Genomic DNA, 15,103 nt, shown 5'->3' with positions numbered 1-15,103 from the left:
GGCAGCCTCCGGTTGGTGGCCTAATTAGTACGCAACAGTTATCGGATTTAACGGCTTTCAAGTTCGCGTAGGTGTTCGAACCGTTGTTTTTTTCTGTTTTGGGTTAGATGACGATCAAAGTGAAGCGAAATTGTGCATAAATAACAATTTCCTTCGAGCTCTAATCTCCGAACTGATGATATGTTTCGACAGACTTTCCAAATGGCTTTACCACTTTTCAAAGAGCTATTAGCGTGATAATCGCCGATGTTGGCCGGCTGCTACACAAAGCTATTAATTACGGGTAATCCGATTTACTTGTCAGGGTTTCAGACTGTATGATGTAATGACATGCCGTGAATGTGACATTTGTCGGGCGATTTGTCAAAAGCCTTTACCAAAATAAAACCGAAACGAGGGTAACTGGAAATTGAAGACCTAATGCGCCGTCCCAAACTGTGGCGGGGAATGATTGATGGAGAACAGGCCCAAATTTACCTCGGAGAAGAAACGTTCAAACTAACCCCCGTTGGGGGTAATGAGATGATAAATGCGACCCGCTTTAGGTCGGAGATCCATAAACGGCGTCTCACCTGCAAAAGAAAGACGAAAGATCGATTAATTAGCGAATAGCGAGCATAAATTATTGCTTAATCGTTTAATTAATGTGGGACTTTCGGAATTTTCGCTCGGAGCTGGGTTGGATTATCGTTCGAGTGGAAGCCGGGAATGCACAGGAAACGAGGCGCGCTTTGCACGTTGGTATTATAATGTTTCTCGACCTAGCGAGCGTCGCTGGGGAGCTTTCCAATTTACAGTATCTGAGTGTTAATAGTATGGCTCGATGTTTTAGTTTTGGATTACCAGGATTGATTCTACCATGTAGACATGTTGTTTTCTACTCTTCCCCTTCCATGAAGTCTTGGCCGTCCTCCCAGCTAGCAGCATTTGAGCCGAATCCGAAGAAAATAATGTCCACAAAACAGTTAAGTCAACATAAGCCAATCAAATCAACAGCGAAATGTACAATAGCAGATTATTTGAAAGATCAAGTTTCGTTTCGCCTTCTTCGATCGTTCCTATTCGTACCGACAAATGACAAACTTCGCATTCAAAAGGATTTAATTTTCCCTGAGGTCTGTCACGCTGTGTCCACACAGCAAAGCTCGGAGATTCCCTGCATCTACGGTAAGATTATTCGAGACAACGCTCGCTGGATAGCCCATATCCATACTAACATATTATTCAAAGATCAATCTCTATCGCACGTTCTCACAACGGAGCGGTCCTAATTTGACATGAGCGATTCGATACGACCCCCGCGCTGCCAACGTCGACAGCTGGCCTGATGTCAATCATCGCCAACCGTGCAAACCGCAAGCCAAGTCGCCGCTGCAAAGCAAACAAATGCGATTGAAGCTTACAATACACTGGCGGCTACCTATTGCTTCTATTACTTTATTTAGAAGGTGGAGAATCGATTTCTCCGAGTTCACCTGAAGGGTCGCAGAATAGCTGCCGTTTGCCGCGGGGCGGTGTTCCGCGCAAACCAACAGCCGCGGGTGGCAGCCGAAATTGACCACAATTCGCCACATTTGCTCGATTGTTACCGATTGGATTCAACCCATTGTCAACTGGGAATGGCTTAATCTAGAGCGGGTTCAATTCAATTTTGAACCGCTGAGCCGCTGATTGCTATGGATAGGACCGGCCGTGACGAATCTTGGCTGAGATCTTGCCTGAGGTGTTTCCTGCTGAGCGTAACTGATGAGCTCCGCTGACGAAGAGTTTCTCGATTGTAATAATCGTTGATCAATATATGATATATTTATAACAATCGGATCAATCTGGGTTTGCAACTCGGACTCACCTAAAACTCTCTAGTCACTTTTCTAATTCGAGCAACCCTTTTGATTGAAAGCGACTGTATAGAACTACAATTCCAAAGCCTGATTTGCTATTATGTCTGCTCAACGAAATCACAAAGAACCATTCAGCTTTGCTCGGCAGTCATGATGGTAGATTGACATCAGCCAATTAACCCAGGTTTGGATCGAGGCTGTTTCGCACACCCGTACCGTCTCGCCGGCTGCTGAATGTCATCACGAGTCCGACACTGACGGTTCCTAACAGGCCTATGAAGATTACAGCTTTCCACTTGCTATTAAATCCGAATACGAACGATATCACGCTACCTAGATCTCACTTGAGGTTGCGACTTACAAAGGTCTGCAAATTTTTCCTCTCTACTACCTTCTTCGCTTGATGGAATACTGACGAAATTAATAGCCACCTTTCAAACCGACAAAGCTCCGATTACCTTCGTTTTCGCGAACAAGTGCCGATTTCACACGGTCCGCCACCAAAATGACATATACGATTTCCGACACCCGAGGGGTACGCTCTAGGATGGGCTTATTTGACACTCATCGTCATCATCATTATCATCATCATCAAGCGAGTGATTTGCTTGATGAAATCCCCTTCTAAGCCAAATTATCAAATTAGTTGGATTTGAAAATTATCCAGTGGACAGGAGGTTTATAAAAAAATGAAGCTCGTTAAGCTGTCGGTAGCGTTCAGATGAAGTGAGCGACAGCATTAACCTTACGGTAATGAAAACGTAATGTAATATGGTCACGTTCACAGCCTCAAGAAAAAAAAATTGTTTGGGTGTTATAGTAATTATAAAATTCTTCCATGGATGTTCTGTCTCCGAAAAAATGCATCTTTTACGTCCTGATGATACTGTGAACGAATGATGAAACGTCGGTAGATGTAACCGAATTTGATTGTTCTAAATATGTCAGAAAATTAAAAATGATTTTTTGCATTTTAATGTCAAAAAAAAAAACTGTGTAAAAACGACGTTATTTAAAAAATATGGCCGTAAAAACCGCGTTGTTTCAGACATTAAACCGCACAAAAAAGCACTAAATCGTATAAAAAACGCAATTGTTAGGAACTTAAATGTGATCTAAGACCCTTTGGCAGAATATTTTGTTCCTGTTACACTAGTCAACACAGGTTTTGCCCTAAAGCTCAAACTATAAAAAATTTGAAAGATTATGGCTTTGAACCGTTCCTGTGAATAGCCAACTCTGAAAAATACGTATTTCCGAGGTGGCTAAGGGCACCAAAATGCACTGAAATGGTAAATTAGCTATAATCTTTCATTCATTTTACAGCATCGTAATAAAACCATTCTGATTCTGAGAACCTAAACATACATTTGGGTAAATTCCTCAAGTGGGTGAAGTAAGGCCATCGACTAAGTTGTTTTTAAACAACATACTGGTTAACCTACCTCTTTGACCTCCAACCGACTCTTCAAGAGTGTTTCCGTTAAGGTTTAGATGGTGTAAAAAAAGACATCATTAATCCATCGACGGCTCTCACGCAGCAAATTAAACAACCTGTACCATCTCAGTGCCTCTGACCAGCTTTGAAACTTTATACCACCGTACGCAGCATAACCGTCGTGTTTTAGCTCAGAGGTCATCCCATAACCAAACGACCACGGAAAGCGTACTAATGGGTAATTAGATAAATTTGATCAAACGTCGCTGTAAACTTCCAGCGGCAGCCAGAAGCGTGACACCACCGAGGTATTCAAATTGACTTTTCAGAACAGTCCTGCTGAGCTGTAGGCCACTACCATTGCGATCTAATTGCGATTCATGTGCATAATAATTCGAAAGGAACAGCGTCTGAGAGCGATGACGAAAATGGTATAATAGAGTTCGAAGGCTGAGGTCACAGGTAGAGCCATATGTTTCAACGGAACAAATGCGATTGAATCGTCACCATTCGCAAGGATTGGTTCCAGCCAACCCCACAGTAGTCAGCTGGTGGAAGCCGTGAATCGAAAAGAGGCGTTTCTCACTTCAAACGATCACGAAGCCTGCCATCAAGCGTTGCACGCGTGCAAACGCGCGGCACAGCAAACGATTGAAGAAGGCGTAAACCACGCAAATTTCATATGCCCAGAATGAAAGACATTCGCACCCGACCTGACTTCACGTTTCTCTAGTGTAACATGCAGGAACTCACCTCCTAGGCGGATTGACAACGTGATGTGACGTGAAAACACGAAACTGAAACTCCGTCAAGGCGAGATACATCGATGCTGTTGTGCGGCGAATTTGACATTTACACAGAGTAGAAACCAATCCGCCAGCAGCGCTGACATTGCAGGTCAACAATTGGGGCACCGTCTGCGGATCAGGTAGAGAATAAAATATGACCGTAAGTTGCGTTCTAACGTCGTCATCGCTATCGCCATCGTCGTCGTCGTCGAACGCACAGTACATTTTTTCGCTTCTTGCCCGATCCATAATAATAATGTCATAATAAGTGTGCGCAGATAATGTTCTACTTGCATAATTTATTAGGATTTTTCTCTCCCTCCTTGTCGCTCTACGGCGTCGTCTTGTGTGCACAATCACATGGGTTACGCACACACATTTTTATGACTTATCGGTGTCAAGAGTATGGCAAGTAAAATATGTGTAGCAGTTTCTTCTATAAAAAGGCCCTACGCCAGCAGGTAAGGACAATGATAATATGAATGACAAAACAGTCACGTGCTCAAGGAACTGAAAAGGGGGAGGGGTACATTATAGAATACAGAGTAGACTCCCGCTATTCGCATAATAGTCCTATGTAAAAGTTGCGAGTCCTGTGTAAATTTTGCGAAAATGGGTCTATTTTGGCATGTTTTTCAAGAATAGCCTTTAAAAAAGTGAGGTTTGATTCCCACAACCTCGATTTTAATGGCTACTCTTGTAGAGCATGCCAAAATGTACCCATTTCCCCAAAAACCTAAATTAACCCACCTAGTGGTCAGACTCAGCCTTTCTCATTTAAACTTATTATTTGTAAAAATAGATTTACATGAATGCTTAAATCCAATAAAGGTATATTCACTCTTTGGGTTCTAAAATATTGCTGTTGTATTGAAGTGTAAAATATGAAATTTGACGTAATGTTAGTGCGTAAGAAATAGCAAAATAAAAGAAATGACTCCTAATTTCAAACAATTTAATCATGAGCGATACCGGGAACGTTTGAATAGTACGATACCACATTTAAATCATGTTGAGGCCATATATATTGATCAAAGCAGGTATAGTTTTTAATAGTCTTTGAATTTCTTTTTTTTCCAAAACTTTTGACCCACATATCAAATTGTTATGAAGTTTGTTATTTGTAAGTTTGAGAGATGACTCGTTCGTATGACACTAGATATGTTCAAATATGTCGTGTAATCTTTAAGATAATAGACATTCGTTGTTTTTATAATTTAATACATAACGGTTGGAATCACATTCCGCGTCGAACACTCGACAGAAACGGACGTGCAAAGTGGTCGTTCTATTACAATCCGGTCCGTGTGTACGAATAGCCAAACAAAAGAGTGTATTGTTCGCGCTAAAGGCCAACTAGATTGTGAGTTGTGTCGATACGTTCTGTACCCGGCTCACAACTTTGGCTGTATTGGTGCAAAATACCAGCTGCAGTTTTGATCTGTGCACAGTGAATAGATCTTTCTAATTCAAGGCCATCATTTGACAGTCGAGTCGTGTCGCTGTGCTGAGTGATCTCACACCCGGCTCACTGCTGGTGGCTGTATTGGTGCTGCTGTACTGGTGCTGCTGGCTGCTTTGGGTGCAGCTTCGAACGATCGGACAACCACTGCTGGAAGGAAGAAGTAAAGAGGTACGTGTTCTTTTCGGCGCTAGTGCGCTAGTGCGCTAGATTTAGCGCGATGAATATAGATCCCTCGCCTCCCGTGCCGCCATCCCCGAACCCCCCTGACCCTGACCCTTCTGTCACCCCCTCCCCTGTTCATTCTCCAGTCCCCCCTCGCCACAGGTTTTACCCTGACGGATCTCAACAGGGCAGCTATACTGTTTATTTTCGTTCAAAGGCAGGAGTGAATTCAAAGCCATTAAACATACTGCAAATTTCTAAAGACCTGACGAAGGGGTACAAGGCCGTGACCGAAATTTCCAAGGTCCGACCTAACAAGCTCCGTGTCGTGGTCAGTGATCTGGCACAGGCCAATGCTATCGCTTGCTCTGAGCTCTTCACACGCGAGTATCGCGTTTACATACCCGCACGAGACGTGGAGATCGACGGTGTCATAACCGATTCGAGTCTGTCTGTCGAGTGTATCCTAAAAAGCGCAACCGGTTGCTTCAAAAATACCGAAACACAGGCGAAGATTTTGGATTGTAAGCAATTGTGGTCCATGTCTCTCGTCGGCGGTAAAAAAGTTTACACTCCGTCAGACTCGTTTCGCGTTACGTTTGCCGGATCTGCACTCCCTAGTCACGTCTCGATCGACCGGGTTCGTCTGCCTGTGCGATTGTATGTACCCCGTGTTATGAATTGCACCAATTGCAAGCAGTTAGGCCACACAGCCGCCTACTGCTGCAATAAGGCACGATGTAGCAAGTGTGGGGAGACTCATGCGGAAGATTCGTGCAGTGTTAATGCTGAAAAATATATTCACTGTGGGGAAAACCAGCATGAGCTCTCCACATGCCCGGTGTACATGCAGCGCAGAGATAAAATCAAGCGGTCACTCAAGGAGCGTTCGAAGCGTTCTTATGCTGAGATGCTGAAGAAGACCGTGACCACTTCTACCATAACATCGAACCCCTTTGATCTGTTGTCCTCTGATGAAATCGATTCTGACGATTCATCAGCGGGAACATCTTATGCCAATCCTGGGGAGTCTAGGAAGAGGAAAAATGTTTCTTCTCCTAAACTTCCCCGTAAAGGTCCTAAGATTTCCCAAAGTGTTATGAAAAGTACGAACAAACCAAACAGTGCTGCGGAAAAACCGAAGCAAACTCCTCCTGCGCTTGCAAATTTAAAGTCCCAGAAGGAGTTCCCAGCACTTCCTGGAACATCTAAAACCCCAGTTGTTCCTTTTGCACATCCAGTTGAAAAATCAAATGCTGGACTGGTGAAATTTTCTGACATTGTGGACTAGATTTTTGAAACTTTCAATGTACCCGATCCAATTAAAATTTTTCTTACAGCATTCCTCCCAACAGTTAGATCATTTTTGAAGCAGTTGACTGCCCAATGGCCCCTCCTTGCAGCGATTGTATCCTTCGATGCCAGATTCAACTGCGTATATGAAGGGTTCTATCTCTGTCTTACAGTGGAATTGTAGAAGTATTTTACCAAAAATTGATTCGTTTAAAGTTTTGATAAATAAAAACAAATGCGATGCATTTTCCCTTTGTGAAACTTGGCTTACTTCAAATATTGATCTCAACTTCCATGATTTTAATATTATTCGCCTTGATCGAGACACCCCATATGGAGGAGCACTTTTAGGGATTAAAAAGTGCTATTCTTTCTATCGTATTAACCTCCCCTCGATTCCAGGCATCGAAGTTGTCGCATGTCAAATAACAATACAAGGTAAAGAGCTTTGTATTGCCTCAATATATATTCCTCCCAGAGCACAGGTTGGGCAACGGTTGCTCTTTGATTTAATAGAACTTCTTCCCTCGCCACGTTTGATTTTGGGAGACTTCAACTCTCATGGTGTGGCTTGGGGTTCCCCTTACAATGATAACCGCTCCTCTTTAATCTATAACCTTTGCGATGACTTCGACATGACAATTTTGAACAACGGTGAAATGACACGTATCCCGAAACCTCCAGCGCGCCCAAGCACTCTGGATCTATCCTTATGTTCGACGTCGCTACGGTTGGATTGCACATGGAAGGTAATCCTCGATCCTCACGGTAGCGACCATTTGCCTATTCTTATTTCAATTACAAACGGGTCAACTCGCATGCGACCAATTGACATTCCGTATGACCTCTCACGGAATGTCGATTGGAAGTTATACGAGGAAATGATTTCAAAAGCGGTCGAGTCGATTCAACATCATCCTCCTTGAAGAATACAACCTCCTCGCGGGCTTGATTCTCGATGCCGCCTTGCAAGCCCAAACGAAGAAATATCCCGGCGTAACGATCAAAGAACGGCCTCCAACTCCGTGGTGGGACAAAGAGTGCTCCGATGTCTACACGCAAAGATCCGACGCGTTTTTGGCCTACCAGAAGGGAGGTATACCTGGCGACTATTTACGGTATTCGGAGCTTGATACCAAGCTTAAAAGCCTGGCTAAAGCAAAGAAACGCGGATATTGGCGTCGGTTCGTGAACGAGACGTCGAGGGAGACATCGATGAGCACTCTTTGGAACACAGCCCGAAGAATGCGGAATCACGTAACGGTCAACGAAAGCGAGGAGTCTTCAAGTCGGTGGATATTTGATTTTGCCAGGAAAGTATGCCCGGACTCTGTTCCTGCGCAAAACGTTGTTCGCGATGCGTCTCCGGGCCACGACGCGATAGAATCACCTTTCACGATGGCAGAATTTTCAGTTGCCCTCCTGTCCTGTAACAATAACGCTTCTGGGTTAGATAGAATCAAATTCAACTTGTTGAAGAATCTACCCGGCAATGCCAAGAGGCGCTTGTTAAACTTGTTCAATAAGTTCCTGGAGCAAAACATTGTACCGCAGGATTGGAGGCAAGTGAAGGTGATCGCCATCCAAAAACCAGGGAAACCAGCTTCTAATCACAACTCTTATAGGCCGATTGCAATGCTATCCTGTATCCGGAAATTGATGGAAAAAATGATACTCCGTCGTTTAGACCACTGGGTCGAATCAAATGGTCTACTATCAGAAACTCAATTTGGCTTCCGCCGTGCCAAAGGGACGAATGATTGTCTTGCGTTGCTTTCAACAGATATTCAGCTGGCGTATGCTCGCAAAGAACAAATGGCGTCTGCGTTCTTGGACATTAAGGGGGCTTTTGACTCCGTTTCTATTGACATTCTTTCGGGTAAACTTCACCGACATGGATTTTCTCCAATTTTGAACATTTTTTTGCACAATTTGTTGTCCGAAAAGCACATGCATTTTACGCACGGTGATTTGGCAACTTTTCGCATTAGCTACATGGGTCTTCCCCAGGGCTCATGTTTAAGCCTCCTTCTTTACAACTTTTATGTAAATGACATCGACGAATGTCTAGCAAATTCGTGCACGATAAGACAACTTGCAGACGACAGTGTAATCTCTGTTACAGGAGCCAAAGCTGCCGATTTGCAAGGACCATTGCAAGATACCTTGGACAATTTGTCTGCTTGGGCTTTACAGCTAGGTATCGAATTCTCTCCGGAGAATACTGAGATAGTAGTTTTTTCTAGGAAGCATGAACCTGCTCAGCTTCAAACACAATTAATGGGTAAAACGATTTCTCAGGTTTTGGTACACAAATATCTTGGTGTCTGGTTCGACTCTAAAGGCACCTGGGGTTGTCACGTGAGGTATCTGATGAAAAAATGTCAACAAAGAGTGAATTTTCTTCGTACAATAACCGGACAATGGTGGGGAGCCCACCCAGGAGACCTTATAAGGCTTTACCAAACAACGATACTGTCTGTTATTGAGTACGGGTGTTTCTGCTTCCGCTCCGCAGCAAACACACATTTGATCAAACTGATGCGAATACAATATCGTTGTTTGCGTATCGCCTTAGGTTGCATGCAGTCGACCCATACGATGAGTTTGGAGGTCTTAGCTGGAGTACTACCATTGAAAAACCGCTTCTGGAACCTGTCTTCTCGCATTCTTATCAAATGTGAGGTCTTGAACCGTCCCGTGATTGAAAATTTTGAAAGGTTAATCGAACTTGATTCTCAAACCCGTTTTATGACATTGTATTTCAATCACATGTCCCAAAATATTAACCCTTCTTCGAATATTCCAAATCGTGTCGACTTATCAAATACTTCTGATTCTACTGTGTTTTTCGATACATCCATGATAGAAGAAACTCGTGGAATCCCGGATCATTTACGCGTGCAGCAGATCCCTAAAATTTTTTCCAATAAATATCGAAACATCAACTGCAACAATATGTTCTACACTGACGGATCACTTCTTGATGGGTCCACTGGCTTCGGTATCTTCAATAACAATTTAACCGTCTCCCATAAGCTCGATAATCCTGCTTCTGTTTACGTCGCAGAATTAGCTGCAATTCAGTACACCCTAGGGATTATCGAAAAAATGCCCACGGACCATTATTTCATCTTTACGGACAGTCTCAGTTCCATTGAGGCTCTCCGATCGATGAAAGATGTTAAGCACTCTCCGTATTTCCTGGGGAAAATACGGGAACATCTGAGTGCTTTATCCGAAAAATCTACTCAGATTACCTTAGCGTGGGTCCCTTCTCATTGCTCGATACCGGGTAATGAGAAAGCGAACACTTTGGCTAAGGTGGGCGCAACAAACGGTGATATTTATGACCAATTGCCTTTAATGAATTTTTCGCATTTGCACGTCAGAATACGATCATCAGTTGGCAAAATTCTTGGACCAAGGTGGAACTAGGAAGGTGGTTACATTCCATAATCCCCAAGGTATCACTATAGATTTGACGCGCATCTCCGTCGTGTTGGGCTCGGGGAAAGTGGTATCTGTGCCTGTGGTGAAGGTTATCACGACATAGAGCACGTTGTTTGGTCATGCCCTGTACACCGTGACGCCAGGTCTAGATTAACAGCTTCCCTGCAGGCCGAAGGTAGGCAGCCGGCTGTTCCTGTTCGTGATGTCTTGGCGAGCCGTGACCTATCCTACATGTCCCTTATATACGTTTTCCTGAAATCCATCCACGCCCCAGTTTAGTCCTATCCCCTTCCGCCTACATCCAACCAAACGACAAGAGCACGTTAAGACCCCGGATCCGGAAACAGCAATCAGACCCGCACGATACTCTCAAGGCCCGATGGAAACAACCCAATATGCCAGTCCATAATATCTTGGCACAGCAGCGGAACAAATTTAATATGCTGCTTACCTATGGCAATGGAAAACCATCAAGCAACAAATCAGTGCTTTTAATGCAAAACATTCTAGCTTTAAGTTAGATTTAGTTTCAGCTCGTAGTCGGCAGCGAGGATAAAAAATTTGCTTTTAGTTATTAAGATACTTTAGAAAGTAAGCTACCAGATATAATTGGCGCCGTTAAACATTGAATTGTATTTGTGCCGTGTCAAATAAACTATAGATGAAGAAAAAAAAAATAACGGTTGGAATAAAAATACGATTATAGTCAAATAAAATGGGAACCTATAGGAAAGCCAAACTTTTCATTTGACACTAAGATTGTTGAATTTAGTCCAGCCATTTTTGAGAAAACAAGTGAATTTGAAAAGTCACCGGAACATGTTTCTTTTCACAATTTTTGAACCACGTGTTTAATCACTATAAAATTCATAAATTCATCATAACCTTTAACTAGCCCGTTCATTTGATACCAATATTGTTCAAATCGGTTGTGTACTTTCTGAGATAATGAAGTTTCGTGATTTTCATATTTTGATACATTACGGACAAAGTAACTGACCGATTAAACTGAAATTCAATAGGGTGTTATGAGGTAGCTAGACCTTCCATTTGACACTGAATTCGTGGAAATCGGTTCAGCCATCTCTGAAAAAAGTGAGTGAGTTTGAGTAGTCATCGGAATTTGTTTCTTTTCAAAGCTGGATTTCACATTTTTAAACATAACAAGCAAAGTAATAGTCCGATTGCAAAAAAAATCAATAGGGTCTTATTGGGTAATTAGCCTTGAACCACACGTTCAATCTTCATGAAACTCAGAAGTTAAGGGTTTTTTAAGTAGTTCGTTCATTTGAAATCAATTTTGTTAAAATCGGTTGAGTAGTTTCTGAGATAATGATGTTTCATGATTTTCACATTTTTAAACATTACCTCTAAACTAAAAATCCGATTGCAATGAAATTCAATAGGGTTTTATGGGGCAACTGGACCTCCAATTTGCAATTAATTTCATGAAGATCGGTCCAGCCATCTCGGAGAAAATCGAGTGAAATTGGCAGAGCGTTACACACACACATACACACACACACACATACGCACACACACACATACAGAAAATGCTCAGCTCGTCAAACTAAGTCGATAGATATACGAGATTCGACCCTTTGAAGCACTTTTATACCTTTGGTTTTTCCAGTGATTGCTATACCTTTCTAGGAGAAAGGCAAAAACAAGAAAACATAGGACTTTTACATAGGACTGTTATGCGAATAGCGGCAGTAGACTTGTTTAGGTGCTTTGAAACTTTTTATGTATCTGAAGAAAATTGCTCAAAAGAGCTAAACGTTAAACTTCAGCGTGGAATGGTTAAAAAGTTATAATCTTTCTAAGGCAACTATTTTGAGCTTTAGCGCAGCATTTTTTTTTCCGCTTTTGTCAATCAGTGTTATAGAATATCACCTCTATTATTGTCAGGAAAGGTACATGATGACCTAGAATGTTACTTTCTTGCATGATGGTTGACACGGCGGGGGCCTAGTGTGGTTGGTAACGTCTCCGCCAACCACGCTCGACGCCTGGGTTCGAATTCCAACGCCGACATAGGTGTCAATGGTTGTGGGGTGGCGTGATCCACTCACAACCAACTAGGGTGGTTTACCGGTAAAACAAAAACTGGTAAAACCGATATTTTTTCAATACCGAAATACCGGTATTGGAGAGGTGAAAAAACCGGTATTTTCGGTATTTTTCTTAAAATGAAAAAAAAACTTTCCACAATATTCATAAATCTTTGTTAGGCTGATGAACCCTACTCACTGAGGTAGTCGTTACAAATCACATGACGATGTATACAGGGTGTTATGTAGCTCACTTTTAATCGAATCCTTTAAGGGGTGATAGAGGACCCTATTTGATGAAAACAAATCTGCGCATATGGTCAAAATTTACCTACTGCAGAGTTATTCTCTTCTTCTAGTATTCGGTTATGTTTAACTTTAACGAGGTCTATCACAAGCAAGGATGGGAAAAATCGTTCAAGTGATAATTAATCAGTAGTCCAAACTGATTCTCTATCGCTTTCGATAATTTCAATAGGATATGTAGTGAAAAATTTTCATTTGCGATTACTTTGATTTGTTTGTTTCGTTTCGCGCTTTCGATTTTTTTTTCACACGTGTAGATAGGTACAACACGCCCAAACCGAGAAGCTAATTTTCTTTTTTTTAAATATGTAAGCGAAAATGAAAGCTGGATGTTCTACGGGGAATTTAGATACTGGTATTGTGGCCGGGGTGCATCAAACAGATTCCCAAAAAGCACCACTGACGAAGCCGTTCGCTACCCTACATGAAGTACATGCAAGATTGAGATTATAATTGCCTTATAGTTTTGAGGTTTCATCCAAGAAATACATTACAGAATTATCGAGTGAATAGTTCGATACTTTTTATACTTCATACTTTATGAGTCCAATTTTACATCATTGTGAGGCAAATATTTAGAGTCTGGCATCATCAATACTGAACATTTTCGTTTCCTGAAGACGAAAATTCTCTCAACGATTTTTTTTCAGTTCAATAGTTTTAAGCTGCAATTTTCGCAATGCATTCAACATTGAATCAACGACAATTCAATATTGAATGTATTGCAAAAATTGCAGCTTAAAACTATTGAACTGAAAAAAAAAAATCGGTGAGAGAATTTTCGTCTTCAGGAAACGAAAATTTTCAGTATTGATTCTCCTGAAATTATCACTAACGATTCTTTTTCATTTCTGTAGCATCATTATTGATAAATGAAAATCAGCAAAACGATTCCATGCGATAAAAAATCGGAAGTGATTCACAAGAAGTATGATAGCTAGCTCAATTCTGTTGGTTCCTTTGGAAAGCTGAGAAAATTTCAATTTTTCACAAATAGGAAATCAAATGTTTTTGAGAACGCCATTTTCTCTCTGAAATGTGTGATAAACATGGGGTTTGTTGTTAACCACATTAAACATTGAAGTCTACTCTACTAGTTGTTCTCTGACACCAAGCACCTAAGGGACCATACTTAAATGACGTAGCATTTATGGGGTAAGGGGGGATATCATCAGGGGGGGTTGTAGTAAAATCGACGTAGCATTTTTTTTTAAGACTAATTTTTTTGCAGGAAAAATGTATTCTAAAAATACACTAAAACATTGCACAAAGTATTGCAGCGAGATCTGTCGAAATGTTTTTATCTGTGGCATTCTGAAATTTTCTAAAAGCTCTGCTACATAAACAATCACTTGGATTTCCAAACACACAATCTGTTTTGAATACAAAAATCGTTGCTTTTTTTGTGGCTATTAATAGTGAAAATTACAAGATACTCGTTTCATTTCCGGAATAGTTTCTGTGTTTTGAACAGACATGGATACTAAGTTGTTAAAACACCTTTACTCCTAGTACCAAAACACAAGCCCTTCGAAGCAGGAGATGCAGTCACGAGTCTATAAGTTTTAAATAGATTGAATTAGACACAGTTTTTTTTCAAGTATTTTTTGTATGTATGTTACTACAGTCAGGTTTTTATTACGTTCCTCGTAAAAAAACCGCGTTAATTCGAAAATCCACGTAAAAAAAACGCGCTAATTCAAAAATCCGCGTAAAAAACCGCGTTATTAAAAAATCCGCGTAAAGTGAACCAGCAAGCAGGGCTTAGAAAAAACCTGAGACGCTCTAGAACCAGTATTTGAAATTGCCCTCTTTGACGGTCATTCCGGATCTTTCGGAGGGCGGTGGGTATTTTTTGGAGTAAGTCTTCTACTAGATAAACACTTAAGAGCCAGTTCGCGGAGACCGCAACTAGGTCTTGTTTCGAGGTTTTCCGATCGGACTGGAACTTCCAGGGTTTGTTTATCTTTATGATAGAACAATGTTTTGCATAATGTCAGATTTTTTGAAAAGGGGTAAGTGGGGTAAAAAAGGACGTCAAAAATTGATGTCCAAAAACTGCTAAAAACGTAAAATTGTTATAACTTTGTGAACACTGAATCGATTTTCATGAAAATTGGCATGTTTATTTTATTCAATAAAGGGAACAAAATGAGAGTTATTGGAAGTTGCTATCGAGAATACATGATGAGATATTCGCATTTTTCTAAAAAAAGAAGGTGATTTTCATAGCAGTTTTTCTCTTACCAACAGATCTAGGATCAAAATCCAAATAATACGTTTTGTAGTGCAACTCAAGTGCT

At 41.4% G+C, this 15,103-nt stretch overlaps 1 protein-coding gene across 1 annotated transcript in view; it reads right to left on the bottom strand.

Moving 5' to 3' along the window:
- Positions 1–15,103, bottom strand: part of LOC129726613 (uncharacterized) — a 260,583-nt gene that overhangs the window by 160,973 nt on the left and 84,507 nt on the right. The window lies entirely within an intron of this gene.

This window comes from Wyeomyia smithii, chromosome 3 (genome assembly GCF_029784165.1).
Source record: "Wyeomyia smithii strain HCP4-BCI-WySm-NY-G18 chromosome 3, ASM2978416v1, whole genome shotgun sequence".
Classification (NCBI taxonomy): domain Eukaryota; kingdom Metazoa; phylum Arthropoda; class Insecta; order Diptera; family Culicidae; genus Wyeomyia; species Wyeomyia smithii.
Note: the sequence above shows the minus strand (reverse complement) of the source record. Positions and strands in the feature narration are given on the sequence as shown.